This window comes from Mus pahari, chromosome 17 (assembly GCF_900095145.1).
Source record: "Mus pahari chromosome 17, PAHARI_EIJ_v1.1, whole genome shotgun sequence".
NCBI classification, from domain to species: domain Eukaryota; kingdom Metazoa; phylum Chordata; class Mammalia; order Rodentia; family Muridae; genus Mus; species Mus pahari.
Genome location: NC_034606.1, coordinates 38,761,599 through 38,777,600, shown reverse-complemented (window position 1 = coordinate 38,777,600; position 16,002 = coordinate 38,761,599).

Here is a 16,002-nt window from a genome sequence, read left to right as displayed (position 1 = left end):
AACCAAATACATCTATAGGTAGATTGGCCATTTTTGCCCATGCCCATAATCCCAGAATTTGGGAAGGAGAGGCAGATTGGGAATTCAAGGCCAGCCTCATCATTCTAGCAAGTTTGAGGCCAGCCTGGGCTACCTGAGACCCTTTCTTTAAAAGAAGAAAATCAATACTAATAAAGGCAATAATCCAAGCCTGTAATTCCGGTTCTTGGGAGGTGGGGGCAGATGGATCAAGAGCTCAAGTTTAGCTTGGCTCCATGAGACCCAGTTTGAAAAAAACCCAAATAATAAAATAAGCCCCTGAGATTGGGCAAAAGAGAGGTGGAACCACAGAAGGCAGAGCCGGCTCCTCTCGTGAAGATCACACAGCCTTGGACTAGCAGGGAGAGGGAGAGTCCACGCAGAGGAGATACTATCGCCATTGAAATGTTAATTACACACCTGGCCATTGTTTGCAGCTCCCAGGGTGCTCTTTATCTCTAATTTCTGCTCCCTCTGCCCTGCCCAGGCAAGCCTGCCGGGAAGGGCTGGGGGCCCTGCACGAGAGGAGAGGAGAAGAAGGTAAACAGCTCGGTCAAGCCCAGGAGCTGGTGGGATGTCTCAGTCGGAGCCTACCTACTCTGAGAAAAAGCAGCACCCTCTTTTAAAAAATAAAAATAAAAATAGAACTATTCCTTGGAGTGTCACCAACGACCTCCAGCCCTCCCCCACCTCCCCCATCCCCCGCCCCAGTAACGTCACCAGGATGTCTGGGAAGCCAAGGCTGGTGGATAGGCAAGTGCCCAGGTTGAATTTCCCAGCAGCCATTGCGGCTGAGCTAGATGCAAAATGAGGCTTTTGCCCAAGGTATGGGGGCTCTGAATGACTTACAGTGAGCTGGTGTCTTCTCTAGATTCAGCCCAAGAGAGCCTAAGGCTGCCTGTCTGGTGCTTGTGTCGCTAATCCTTATTCAGGAAAAAAAAAAAAAAAAAAAAAAAAAAGGACGTGCCTGGTGTAACTTGGGGGTAAGGGGATGTGTGACTTTCCTGTAGAGAGCTGTATCTCTAATCACAACAGCTTGGCCCCTTTATCTAAAGCTACCTCTAAGTCTAGGCTTCCCCACGGTCCTGCACTCCTGTGATCCACTGTTCTTACTCCCATCGTGACAGATCTCTGCTAGGTGGTCATCATACCCATTCACACTATTCACACTTACCCTTTCCCAGGCCTGGGTGAACTCAGCCAGGGCAGGGAGTGTGCCTTGTATATCTCCCTGGTTCCTGTCTTAGGTCTGGCCCAGCCCCACCAAGGGAGACTCTGGGAAAGCCTGCTGACCTACTACGGGCAGTCAGCAGCACTGGGGTGGCAAGAGGAAGTAAGGCAGGCAGGGTCACGAGGCCAGTCAGGGTGTGCCCCATGAGAGCGCGGTCCATGCTGACCTCAGTCACCTACACAGGATTCCTAAGAGACACAGATGGGGGAAACAGGGGCTCAGGGATGCCAAAGTGACCCAAGGCGTTCTGAGTCAAGCCCTGTGAACTTTGGGATGCATCACAGATCTTCCCAGCACCTAGCTCACGTCATGGCCAAGGGCCAGCCATTCCTACTTTCACTCTTGCCTCCCTCCCCCATCTGCAAGCTCTGGTCTCCTTGCCCAGAAACTACCATGGGAACCTGAAATATTTGTGTGTATCTGTGACCTGAGACTTAATCCTGGTCACGTGCTGAGCCTGAATCCTGGTCCTTGTCACAAGGTACCTTGGTGACGCTGACTGCGCCCTGAACACTGATCCTATTCACAAGCCTAGATTTTTGTCCTTGCCACACCCTGGACCCCTGACTGTCAGATTCCAAAGAAACTGGGGGAAAAAATCTCACTCTGCACCCTGTGGTCCCTACCAGCACTTCTTACACTGCGTCCCCCCACCCCCCAACCTCTCTACCCCAGGGGCTGGGCTTCACTTTCTCCCAACTTGGTTCCTATATAACACTGCCATTCAACCACTGTCTGTCTTCTTGGCTCTTTCGTCCACTCTTGGATCTCTCTTGGTCCCCTCTCTTTACCCCCATGACTTGGTCTATTCTGCTGGCCGTGTTCAGTCTGGAATCTTCCAGATGCCTTTGGTTGCGCTCTCCCTCATACCCATAATACAACTCTTCTCAACCACACCTAGCGGGTCAGGTCCTCATTTTCATTTATTGACGCTCACCATACCCTCAGTTTTCACTTGGGCTAGAGACTGAACTCTGACTTGGGTCACAGGCCTAGCCCCGAACCTGGCCAGTCACAGGCTGGCCCCTGACTTCGCCCATGATGCATAGGCCTTCCAGTGTCAAACGGCCTCCAACGCAGGCTTCCATCTCTGTGACCTCCGGCCCCAATTCCTACCTTGGAGCATGCCTGCACTGTGTCCCTTCAGGGACCTGTCACAGTCCTGGGACCTGAGCCTGAAGATCAGGACAAGTTCACAGGACTCCAGAGAAGTTCGGGTTCTCATGGGCCTGACTTGTGTTCTGGACAGAGCCTGGCAAACACAGGTAGAGGATGGCATGACAAAGTGTATGAGCTACCTGTGTGCCCAAATCTGGTTCCCATGTCCTTGCCATAGGCCACTACATAAAAAAGCATCAACAGTCTGAGGGACAGATGGCATAGAGAACCATCCTGGCCCTAACTCTCTCTTGTAGCGCTTGGGGTACCTGGATCAGGGACCGGCTGAGTATGCCTCAGGTGACCATGGTATCAGCCAGATATAAAGGACAGTCATACTGGCTGTATAGACTGGAAGACATGACCACTTCAGGGAATGGTTAAGGGAAGGTTTTTATTCTAAATATAAGAGAGAAAACAGCCAGAAAGACATCTCGAAGAGTCTAGAGCAAAGATTTAAAAAAAAAAAAAAAAAGTAGTAGACTGAAACACACACACACACACACACACCCCCGCCATGAGAGAAGCCGGAGCAGAACATAGGAGAGGTGTGGCAGGGTGAGAGTGGGGCTCACGGAGAGAGCAGATAGCCAAATAGCAAGGCTATAAGAAGAACGAGGGGTGGAGGGAGCCTGTGATCTAGAGGGAGTTTAGGGGAGGGGAAGAGGTAAGAAGGGTTAGGATGCTAACACGAACTTTGAAATGTGTGACAGGTACTTGTGATACCGAGGGAGCCTAGAGGATAGGATGCTCTCTGATATGCTAACAGGAGCCACAGTAGACATCTGGACCTGACCTGGTGTTGGCTGAGCCCTCCCCACCCCTTCCAGCCACCCCGGCCCTTAGAGACTGGCACATCAGCACCTAAAGGGAATGGAGCCCAGACCTGGGTGGGCAGCAAGTCAGAATCAGACATAGTAAGCTGATCCTGAGCCCTGGAGAGAGAGCCTGAGCTCTAGAGGCTAGACCGGGCCATGTAGGACCCACACCGGTGTGCATGCTGAGCGTACAGTACACACACCTAGGCATGCATGAACACAGGCTGCTGCAGCTGCACCATCTACCCTTAGAGGGGAGGTTTCCCTACTGACACTGCTCCCTGACCTCCCCTTGCCAGAGCCTCCTGCAGACCTTTGCTTCCCCCCTCCCCACTGCTCCGCACCGTGGGCTTCCCATTTCTGCAAAAGCCAGCGTTCCACACTGTCTTCTATGCATGGCTGCCAAGCGCTCATTGCAGCCCAGGCCCGCCCTGGGCGCGGGCACTTGGGGGACAGGCATTGTATTGCCGCAGCGGGTGCTGGGGTCTAGGGGGAAGGCACTGGGGCTGAGCAGGAGGTGAGAAAGCCCTCGGGAAGCAGTTCCTGCAGACTTATAAAGATGGCCGTAGTTGCCTCTGCCTTGGGATCTGAGTGTCTATGGCTTTTCTGGGATGTCACCTCATGCCTTATGGGAGCACACAAGGAGATAGGGATTGAGGGAGGAGGTTGATTCCCAAAGGACAACTTAAAGCTTTCAAATGAAGCAACCCTCGGACTGTTTGTCATAGCTTAGCTTAGAAGGAACCTGCACAATAAGGTCTGGTGATGCCCAAATGTAGGACCAGGCGGGAGGAGGAGGAAAGGGAGTTCATAGCTTCTTTGAAGGCAGTCTAGGCTACAAGAGACTCTGTTTAAAAACCAGAACACAAGAGTCTCTTGGGCCTCTAAATGGGCCATGAAGCTAAAGGAATAACTGAGGGTCGCAAATAGCGTTAGCTGGGCCTTTCTGACCCAATGCTAGCTGTTACATGTCTCAAGCACCACCCTGAGCTTGGGGACCACCTAGACTAGGCTTTTTAGCTAAGTGCTGGGAAATAGGTTGAGGTTAGCTGCTTCTCCATCCTTTGGCAAGCAGAGAAGCACTTTTTGTAGTCAACGTTCTCATCATCCTGGGGGGAGGGTAGCTTTGACACCTATCCGGAATGCCTCCGTAGACAAAGTCCAGGCCGTCCGCTCTTCGCTCTTTCCCCAGCTTTACCTGCTTTGCCTTCAGGGTATACAACCCTCTCCCTGAACTCTGCTTTATATTACAAGTTCGATTGAATCTTCTGGTTTCTGATGGTTCTTTGTCTGGGAAGGAAGGTGCTAGGGAAGATGTTCCTAACCGTAAGCTGTCTCATCAGGAAGAGTGGGGTTCTCCCTGTTTCTGGGAACACTCCTGGGAGGTCTCCAGACCCACACACTGACACAGATTTTCCTCCAGCCCCCCTCTCCTTGTTCCTTGGCCTCCTTTCCACTCCCACCCTTGGGTACATGGACAGGAGCTGGCTCCCCAGCCTCTATCCCCAACAGCTCCCCTCCATGCCTCTCAGCATGTCATGGAGGGCCAGGCCCTCAGCATGGTGTCCTTTCTCTCATTGCCACTTGCGGTCACACCTCATCTTTTCAGAGCTGGCACAGCTGCCAACACTGACAAGCAGGCACCATGCCCAATGCTCTGGCCCTACCCATCATGCTCTCCCCTCCTATCCTCTCTCATCCTATCCCCAGTCTCCACCTCCAGCCTCTTGTCCTGGGTTTCTTTCTATCTCCCAGCCGGGCCCCTGCTGGGCCCCTACCAGAGGCTTTCCTTTGTCCTCTTCCTGCCCTCTTTAGACCCTTCCTGGATTCCTTTTCCAACCTAGAGTCTCCTTTAGAACCCTGAACCTCTTGGCTCAGGACATGCAACTATCATGCTAATGAAAAACAAAACAAAACAAAACAAAACAAAACAAAAAAACAGATTAAGCCTCAAGGCAGCAGCAACTGGCCAAATGTATAATGGGCTGAGTGAGTGAACAGGTTTGATCTGGTGAGGGCTGTGGCCCAGCCAACAGAAGGTACAATGAGCTCAGAGCCTGTCAGCCCTCCCTCCTCTCCCTGTGGAGGAAGGAAGGCATGGTCAAGGAAATTGAGCATCCCCACACAGAAGGCCAAGCTTGGGGGGGGAGGCAGGTTAAGGGTATGGAATCTTAGGGACATTTGGGGGAGACAGCACAAGGAGCATATCTTGGATGGCAGCTAGAGAACTGAGAAAGAGCCAAGCCAGCTTCTGCATCTTACTGTTCTGCAACTGGAATTCACTATCCCAACTGCAAGCCACAGTTCCTCTGCTTGTCCATAGAGCCATAGAGCCTGGAGAGGTACCACAAACATTATAGTTGGCATAATTTCCTTAGGCTGATTGCTTCCTAAACTCCGACCCTACCATCTCCAAATTCTTGGGATCCCAAATAGCCAGGGTCACATGTACAGCTGCGTAGGTTGTAGATGACAGAGGGACCTGGAAGCTCTTCTCACCTGACTCAGCAGCCCATGTTTCTGTCTCCATCTCGCCCCTAGACAAGCAGCTCTGAAATTAGGGCTTCTTTTTTAGCACAATTCACCTTTTAAATTACATTTAATGTCCCAGTCGGTAAGTGGGGCTTGGATCAGGAAGTACGCTGCTCGAGGGCATACAGCTCACCCAAGGCAGATCAGAGTTCAAGACCTGTGTCCTCCAGCGTTGCTCTCCATCCCTTGCTGTCCGGCTCAGTCTATCCACAGGGACTGGCTGCCTCACCTAGCTTAAGGCATGCCCTCTCATCACATACGTTTGGAGATAGGTGATCTGATCTTTACTTCCTTGTTTGTGATAGGGCTGCTATTAGGATTTACTTCCTACATAACACGACAGGGAAAACCAAAGCACTCAGGAACAGCCAACTCTCCAGGGTCCACCGCTGGGCTTAACTAAGCCACAAGCATTGGCTTAACTATGGAAAAACCGCAGGGTGACAAAATAAGAGTGCTGTAACTCCATGCAAAGCAAGGGAAGTTCCATTTTGGTCCTGAGGTCTCGTGCCTGAAGATCACCAGGAAACTGGCTAAGGGCATTATAACCTGCTTCCAGTCCCCAGGATAGACCTGCCACTGACTGTTCGTGCATAGTAGGGTTAGCACTTTTCTTCCACTCAGGGAATTCTTGAGGAGCTTCCATTTGGCCCTGTTGAGTCAGGCATGGTGGTGCACACTTGGGATCCCAATACTTGGGAAGATGAGGCAGGAAGGTTATCTTAAGTTCTAGGGCAGTTTGAGCTATGGACAAACACTACCCGGAGACAGACAGACAGACAGACAGACAGACACACACACACACACACACACAAACACAAACACACACCATTTCTGCCTGCCTGGCAAACCCCATCCTGACAGTCCCTGGGTTTGTACCCAGATATCAGCTATGAGCATCCTCAGATGTCACCTCACTATGCTCTGACAGACACCTACAATCTCAGACTAAGAAGCAGGGCCAGTGCTGGGCTGGGCTGCTAGTGGATCCTGCAGCTATCCCTATAGGTCCATCTATAGATTCAAAGATACCTCAGTACCCCAAATCCACTGTGATAGTTTGAATGGCCATGACCCTCAAGTTTAGTTGTTTTTTTTGTTTTGTTTTGTTTTTTGTTTTTTCGAGACAGGGTTTCTCTGTATAGCCCTGGCTGTCCTGGAACTCACTTTGTAGAACAGGCTGGCCTCGAACTCAGAAATTTGCCTGCCTCTGCCTCCCGAGTGCTGGGATTAAAGGCATGCGAGTTCTTTTTTTAAAAGAATTATTTACTATATGTCTATGAGTACACTGTACCTGTCTTCAAACACACCAGAAGAGTTCATCAGATCCCATTACAGATGGTTGTGAGCCACCATGTAGTTGCTGAGAATTGAACTCAGGACTTATGAAAGAGCAGTCAGTGCTCTTAACCACTGAACCCTCTCCAGACTCTGGCTTAGATATTGTAATCATTGGTTCCCAGCTGGTAGAACTATTTGGGGAGGATTAGGAGGTGTGGTCTTGTAGGAGGAGGTGTGTCACTAGGGTGGGATTTGAGGTTTCAAAAGCCCATATCATTCCTAGTTAACCCCCTGCCTCATGTTTGTGGATCAGAAATATCTCAGCTACTGCATGCCTTCTGCCATCATCCCTACCAATGATGGTCATGGACTCTAACCCTCTGACACTGTAAGCCCCAAATAAACACTTTCTTTTACACGTTGCCTTGGTCAATTGAGTCTTTTCACAGTCATAGAAAAGTAACTAAGACAGCCATCCATATTCCTGGATCATCAGACAAAGAAGGGGTGGTCAGGTGTGACCTACACTGGAGCTTTCTTAGTTCCTTCTAGAATTGGGTCTGAAGCAATCAGGGGAAGACAGAGGGGGTGGCAGGGAATAGGAGCATAACCCAGGTACACGGACTCCACGTTGCATGTCCAAGGAGACCCCCAACAGGTGCAGGAAGCAGCTGCACTTGAGTTTACCTCCTCACACTGTACCCCCAACCTGCCAAAGGCAGTTCTTACCACTCAATCGTGGCTGGTCTATCCCCCTCTCACCCTTTAGCCTCTGCTGCAGTCTGACCTCTGAGATCTCCAGATGTCTTGAAGTGGCTATATCTCTCCTTCTCTGCCGTTCCCCTCGTTCTTCATCTGGAAGCTTATGCACTCAGCTGCCCTGGGAAGCTCCCCCTCAGGGATTCCCTCACAGCTGCTCTAAAGTAGAGCCTGGCCCCAGGCTATTGGTCACTAGCTCCTCTTCCCTACTCCTTGGGATCCTGCTCACAGCTCCACATTTCGCACTTCAGTGGTCACAGGCACAGGCGGATGAAGATGTGCTATCTTATCTACTTGAACCTGTCCATGGACCATGAGCCTCAGGAGGGCAAAACTGGCCTCTCGCTCCCAGACATGGTTCAGTGCTTAGTGCAGGGTCAGACACATAGGAGGCCCTCAGTAAATGTGTGACACATAGTAGGTACTCAATAAATATTATGACAGGAAAAAAAATGGAAGGAGAAAGACGTCACCCCAGGACCAGGCATTGTGAGCAAGTTGGAGAGTCCTGGGAACTCACTCTGAAGGGAAGTGAACAAGATACCTAGTGAGTTCGCTCCCAGAGCTGGGCTGGGTTTGGGTCCTTAGAACAGAATGAGGTTCCAGTAAAGAACAAGCCTAAGACCATATGCCCAGCCCAGAGGTAGGCCCTGCCTACAGCTTTCCTCCCAGAGGCCGTGCTCTGTTCTGGCCCATGTGCACACCAGTGCATTGTGTTCTCTATAGGTTCACAAGGGAGGCATCTAGGGCCTCAGTTTACAGAGGTGGATTTTAAGGCTTGGGGAGTGTAAGTTCCCACCCAGACCACCCATCTATGCTGTAGAACTTGGATGAGAAACAGGGAATGTGTGTGTGTGTGTGTGTGTGTGTACATGCACGTGTGTGTTTGTTGAGAATTCTGCTATATTGGGGGGGCACCCTGCATCGCCTAAGCCCAAATGTTGGGGGGGGGCCTTGGATCCAAGGCTCTCTGGTCCTCTGTATCTCAGAGGCTCTGGCCTCTTGCAGCTGTTGGGGGCTACTCTGGCTGGCTGCCCACCAGAGTGTGAAATGCTTCCCGAGGGAGTCCCTGGGGAAACCCCTGGCAGACGCCTGCTGCGAGGTGAAGTGTGTTGGGGAGGCCTTCCTTCCGGACCGATCCGCCTGGGCCTCTAGGGTCAGGCTTCAGGTCACCCTCCAGATGGGACAGGAAGCCCATTAGTCTAGATTGGGGGCTGGAAGGCGGGAGCTGGTCTAAGGCACATGGCTGCAAGCCTGACAACCGAAATTCCATCTCCAGATCTCACACCGTGGAACGAGAGAGACAACTCCCAAAGCTGTCCTGTCACACAGACACACACACAGGCACACACAGACATACAGACATACAGACACACACAGGCACACACAGACATACAGACACACACAGGCACACACAGGCACACACAGACATAGACACACACACACACACAGAGTAAAACATTAAAAATTAAAAACAATAGTAGGTCGAGCAGTGGAGGATAGACACTCGGGCTGACCTTATGGGGTCCTGCACTCCACAGTGTGCCTACGAGAAACAGAGCTCACCCGGATCAGTCCTCACCTCTTGGGCAAGGTGGGAGAGCTTGTCTTGTGCCCCTCCTGTGGATCCTGCCTGTGCTAGCATCCGAGTTAGATCTCCCCTGGGCCAGCATCTGATGGGCAGTGCTCCTCCGTGGTCTCTGCGTTGAGCACCCACCTTGAGTTCCTGCCCTGACTTCCCTCACTGATGACTTGAGACCTGCAAGGATAAGATGAGTCAAACCTTTTCCTCCTCAAGTTTGCTTTAGGTGGGTCATGGTGTCTGTCACAGCAACCTACCAAAACTAGGACACCTTGTAGCCCAGGCTGGCCTCAACGCATAGTAATCTTCCTCCCTCAGCTTCCTAAGTGCTGGGATTATAACACCATTTTTTTTTCTTCTTTACAAAAAATGAATACTAAAACTTTTTAAATGACTAGGCAGGCATAAGGATGCAAGCCTGCAATCCCAGCACTCTGGTAGAGGGAGGCATGAAGATCAAGAGTTCAAGGTCGAACTCTGCAACTTAGTGAGTTAAAGCCTTGGAGTAACCTGACTGAGTGCGTCTGTTGGCTTATCTGTAGAAAGGAAGAGATACTAAAGGAGCTGACTTTATTGAGCCAAAAGCCCTGCCACTCTTTCAAGGACACCTGCAATGACCCTAAGCTAGCTGCACAATAGATACTGGGCAACCTTTTGGCTGGAGGGATAGATAACACAGGAAGTTCACTGAATCAGCAGAAGGGAGGGAGTGAATTCCAGTGCTTTCTTGATCATAGCCCTAAAAGGGTAGAACAGTTCTTGCTGATGCACACCCCTGGTGCTGAGAGACCCCTTTCCCATCAGGCTGGCCTGACAAGTTCTAGCTGTGGGCAAAATCTGGCCAGGACCGGTTTATATAGAGCCACAGAAAGCCTGAAACAGTAGCACATATCTATGATCCCAGAATTCCCACTGCAATATGGAAGGTAGAGAGAGGAGACTCCTTAGAGCAGTGGCTCTCAACCTTCCTAATGCTGCGACCCTTTAATGCAGTTCCTCGTGTTGTGTGCAACCGTATTTTGGCTATTTTATTAGGTTCTTCTATCTACCATCCTTCTCAATCCCAGTCCCTTCCAACCACCCAACACTAGGTAGTAGAGAATGAAGGTTAGAGGGGATCAGGGAATAGATCTCTTTAGACTACTTCCTGCTAATTAGAGGCTTTGAGTTCCTTGGGGGCAAGTCCAATTTTCATCGTCAGGATATCTCCAACCAGCAACCCAGCAAAAGCAATGGCAATCAGTACAACCAGCCAAAGCGGCAGTAGAGACCAGTAGCAGAAGCGGGGGTGGGGGGTGGGGGGTGGGAGGTGGGGGACAGGCAGCAGCTGCTGCCTCTCTCAGGGTTCTGGCATTTTTATACCCTGCCAAGAGTCCCCAGAATTCCAAACATAAACTATCTGCAGCTGGCAGAATCATACCCCTGCCAGAGCACGAGACAAATCATAGTCACCTGCTGTGGACAGTCTGAACAGTCCCGTATCTCACACCTGGGATTAAAACAAAAAACAATAGTCACATAACATAATAGGGTTTTCAAGGAAACCAAAGTTCCCACCATAGTGGTGACCTCCAACGACAAAATTACTTTTTTTCCATTTGTTTTTGTTTGTTTTTTCATTTATTCACTTTACATCCCAATATGAGTGCCCCCCTCTTCCCAGTACCCTCATAAAATTATTTTTGTTGCTACGTCATAACTGTACTTTTGTGATGAATCATAATGCAAATATGTGGTATGCAGGATATGTGACCCTTGTGAAAGGGTCCTTCTACTCCCAAGGAGGTCATGACCTACAGGTTGAGAACCACTGCTCTAGACGCTTATAGGCCATAACTGTGGAACATGCAGCAGAAAACAAGAGGCCCTGTCTTAAAGTAGAGAGGGCAAGGACTAAATCCAAGGTCGTTATCTGATGTATATATACACTATGGTATATGTGCTCACATACACACACATACATGCACACACATCACATCATATATTTACACACACAACAGAAACACACACACTCACAAACACACATACACACAAACATACACACAAATCAAGAACAACTTTTATGTCTTAAGTGGCTGAAAACCTCAAAGGAGGAGACTATTTACTGGCCAATGAAAGTTATATGAAATTGAACTTTCAGGGTCCACAAATAAAGCTTTATTAGAACACAACTATTACTGGAGTTATTTGGATCAGAGCCTGAGCCCCAGCAGCCCTAGTAAGCCAGGCTTAATAGATCAGTTAAAAGTGGAAAACAGGGCTGGAGAGATGGCTCAGCAGTTAAGAGCACTGACTGCTCTTCCAGAGGTCCTGAGTTCAATTCCCAACAACCACATGGCGGCTCACAACCATCTGTAACAGGATCTGATGCCCTCTTCTGGTGTGTCTGAAAACAGCTGTAGTGTACTCACATACATAAAATAAGTAAATAAAATCTTTTAAAAAAATAAAAAATAAAAGTGGAAAGCAGAGGCAAGAGATGTCTCAGAGGTTAAGAGCATATATGGCTCTTGCTTAGACTGGGTGTTAGCACCAGGATATTCTAAGCCCTGGCCTAACCATGTGACCCTTGACCTGCGTTGCCAGGACAACAACCTTCAATCCCACAATCCACTTGGCTCAGTTCCTGCCCTCACTGGTGTGATGACATTTTCTGTATAAAATAGGAAGCCACCCCCTCCTCGCTCTTTTCCCTTCTCCTTCTCCTCTTTCTTCTCTCCCCCCTCTTTCTCTCTCTCTCCTCTTCTCTACCCTTCTACCTGCTTCACAGCTAACCCCCCATTCCCGCCTAATAAACTTCTCTCACATGGAACACCTTGGCCTGATCTGCTGCTTGGTTTATCTGCTCAAAATATAAAATTGGTGCCAAAACCCGGGAATGGATTAAGCAGAAAAGCCAGCAGCCACCAGCGCCCAGTGTGCCCGAGGGGCACCTCAGCAAACACAGCAGCAGGTACTGAACACGGCATCCACGGTTAGATTCCCACTGCCTTGTAGCCATGCACTCTCTCCGTGCACAGCGGCTCTGCTTTGGGTTGCCTGAGAAACGACCGGGGCTCACGCAAAGGCCAGGCGGGGGAGGAGCACGACTGCTCGCCATTTCCACCAAGTGACCCGCCACAATTTCCACCACGTGACCCGTCGCTGTCCGGGGCACAGCCCATGTGCCTTATAGGCCGGGCTTCCACGCTCCCATTTTACCGGTTCACTAAAAACTCTCATACAGACACCAGCACAAAAACTCTCATACAGACACCAGCACACTATCGGCAGGGCCTCTCGGCGGGGAGTAGCCTCCAGTTCACGGAACAGATTCCGGCCAACTCAGCTCAAGAACTAGGGGGCTAGACCCAGCCAACATAGCAGAGACACCGCCCATGATCTTGCTCTCTCGGAAGCTGCTCTTTCCGTATAGGCCCCCAGAGGATCGGGCCCCCAGTGGATCGGTTGAAATCACTGGCCAAGGTGGAGCACTTCCCACAGTAAGTCCGGGACTTAGTGGGTAGGCACTAGAGGTCCTCGTGACAACTTGGGCACTCTAGCCTGGCTGATTTCCTTTTTGGTTTCTGAGTTGTTCTCTGGGATGCCGGTAAGAACACCAGGAACCTCCAGAGCATGGGCAACCATGTGTCCTCAGACATACCCCCAGATATACCTCTGGGATGTCTCCTAGAAAACCTTGAGTCCTTAAAGTTCACACCTCCTTTAAAGGCATCAAAATTGATATCTCTTTGCAATAAAGTCTGGACTAGATAATGGTTCTCGATGGCCAATTAATGGCACCTTTGACCCAGTTGTTTTAAGGGAACTTAATACATACTGCCAGCAAGCCGGTAAATGGGAAGAGGTTACCTATGCAACAATCTTTCATCTATCTTCGTTCCAATCCTGCTATGTGTTCTTCCTGCTCTCCAACTCAAGTCCTGTTAGCCATGAAACCTGAACAACTCCCACTGGATGACACTATGGTACTGGACCCAACTTATGAACCACCTCCTTTCCACCATAGGCCTGCTTCTGCGCTGTTTAGAACCCAAACTGCCATCTTGGCTTCCCCCCACTGAGATTCTCCCAGAGCCTGTCACCCTCAGCTCTCGCCCTCCTTCTGCATCGACTGCAGGCTCCTCCAAACGTTCTACCTTGGCACCTGCTATCATACCACCTATCACTCACTCTAAGGCCACGACCAAAACCCCAAGCTCTCCACCCCTAGAAGAACCTGACCCAGCGACTGTCCTTCCCTTAAGGGAGGTTGCGGGGGTAGATGGTCTGGTCANAGTGCACGTCCCCTTCTCACTGAGTGAACTCTCTCAGATAGAGAAGAGATTGGGCTCCTATACTTCTAATCCCTCTGCCTTTATCAAAGAATTCCAGGATATCACTCAGTCTTACCACTTGACTTTTCATGATATACACATGATTCTTACTAACAATTTGCTTCTCGAGGAACTCAAGTGAGTTTGGGAACAGGCGAGAGCGCATGCAGACGAGATTCACTAAACAGAGCACATCAAATCGGAGCGGAGACAGTGCCTGACCTGGATCCTCAATGGAATTATAATTCCGCAGGTGGTACTCTAGCCAGGGACAGGTTTGTTACATGTCTTTTGGCGGGTCTGAGAAAAGCAGCTTTAAAGCCGATAAATTTTGAAACCTGCTTGTGGACGTTGTACATCGTGGTGCGCACTAGGCTCCGCACCACGATGTACAACGTCCACAAGCAGGCCCAGTTCCCAGTAAGTACCATCCACATCCAGGGACAATATGTCTCAATCTCCCCTTGTCTTAGTAATCTTGTCTCTACCTTCCTTCAGTGACAAGTACAAAATTTCTAACCAAGCTGTTATTCAGCTCCTGTTACAGGATTACCAGCCGCTGCCCACAAAGAAATCACTGTCCATAGAAGAACCTGACTCAGAGGATTGCCATACAAACTCCGATGGTGAAGACCAGATATACCCTGAAAATTGACGACGCCCCTAAACAGCAGGAAGTAGCTCAAGAGACACGACGCCCCTATTCCCTCTTCACCATTGGTTTCCCCTCTCTTTTTCTCCCCTTCTTTTATAACAAGAAGGGAGGAATGTTAGCACCAGGATACTCCAAGCCCTGCCCTAACCATGTGACCCTTGACCTGCATTGCCAGGACAACGACCTTCAATCCCACAATCCACTTGGCTCAGTTCCCGCCCTCACTGGTGTGACATCATTTTTCTGTATAAATTAGGAAGCCACCCCCTCCTCGCTCTCTTTACTTCTCCTCTTTCTTCTCTCCCCCCTCTTTCTCTCTCTCTCTCTCCTCTTCTCTACCCTTCTATCCGCTTCACCGCTCCCCCCCCCATTCCCGCATAATAAACCTTGGCCTGGTTTGCTGCTTGGTTTATCCGCTCAAAATATAAAACTGGGTGGTTCAGAACCACCTGTAACTCAGTTCCAGGGATCCAATATCTCATCTGGACTCCAAAGAGCCTGCACAGTCCTACCTGTCCTGGAGCTTGTTTTGTAGTCCTGGCTGCCCTTTGGCTTCTGAGTCCTGGGTGGGACTAAAGGCATGCCTGGCAATAAATCTTCTTTTTTTTTTTCAAGTGAAAATTCATAAGCCACAGTGAGGTGAGGAAGGAAGAGGTCTGGTTACACTGCACTCCCAAGGTTATCTTCCTCAGGGTCTGGTCATGAGATCCGGCTTCAATAAAGGAGAGAGGTGTGCACCGCTAAGCACTCCTAGTCTATCTGTTATCCTTGTCTGGGCATGTGTCTTCCCTGCAAATTGGTCTGATAAGCTATACATCTCATTCCAGTAAACAAATTTCCCCTCTGGCTAACATAAGGCTTCAGTCTTTTCCTTCTCCAGCAAGAGACACCCAGGGAAATTCCAGTTTCTTGGGTTACATTGTTTCAATCGCCAAAGGGAGGGCACGAGTGTTTTTTTTTTTTTTTTTTTTTATCTTCTGTCTTCCTGGGAGTTTTACAATCATGCTCCCTCACAAAACTTTCTTTTGAGAAAACGTCTCCCTGTTCTTTACAGCCCAGGCTTGCCTCTGACTTTCAGCTATCCTCCTGCCTCTGTCTTCCAAATGCTAGCACACAGGTGCTTATCTTCACTTATCTTCACATCCTCTTTAGTCTCTTTTAGTCTCATGCTGTACCTGCAGAGGCAAAGTTTTACAACAGAGAGGTCCTGAACCACAAAAACAAAACACTCTCTGGCTCTGTCTAAAAATTTACCAATCCTGACCATACGTGATCCTCATAAGTCCCTGAAGAGCTGATATTGGTGGATGGGAAACTGAAGCACAGAGAATTTAAAGAAGTCACCAGGGGGCCCTAGACATTGTCTAAGCTATTAACTTATAAGTACCATGATACTCATCTCTAAGATCCAGGGTCTTATTCTGTTGCCATCTGGTCTGGAACTCACTATGTAACTCAGAATGGCCTCAAACTTGTGGTAATCCTCCTGCTTCAACCACCTCAACGCCGAGATTACAGACATACACCACACACCCCATCAAACTTCCCTGACCCCCTTTTAAAAACGATTTATTTATTTATTTAATTTGTTTTTGTTGTTTTGGTTTTGGTTTTTCGAGACAGGGTTTCTCTGTGTAGTCCTGGCTGTCCTG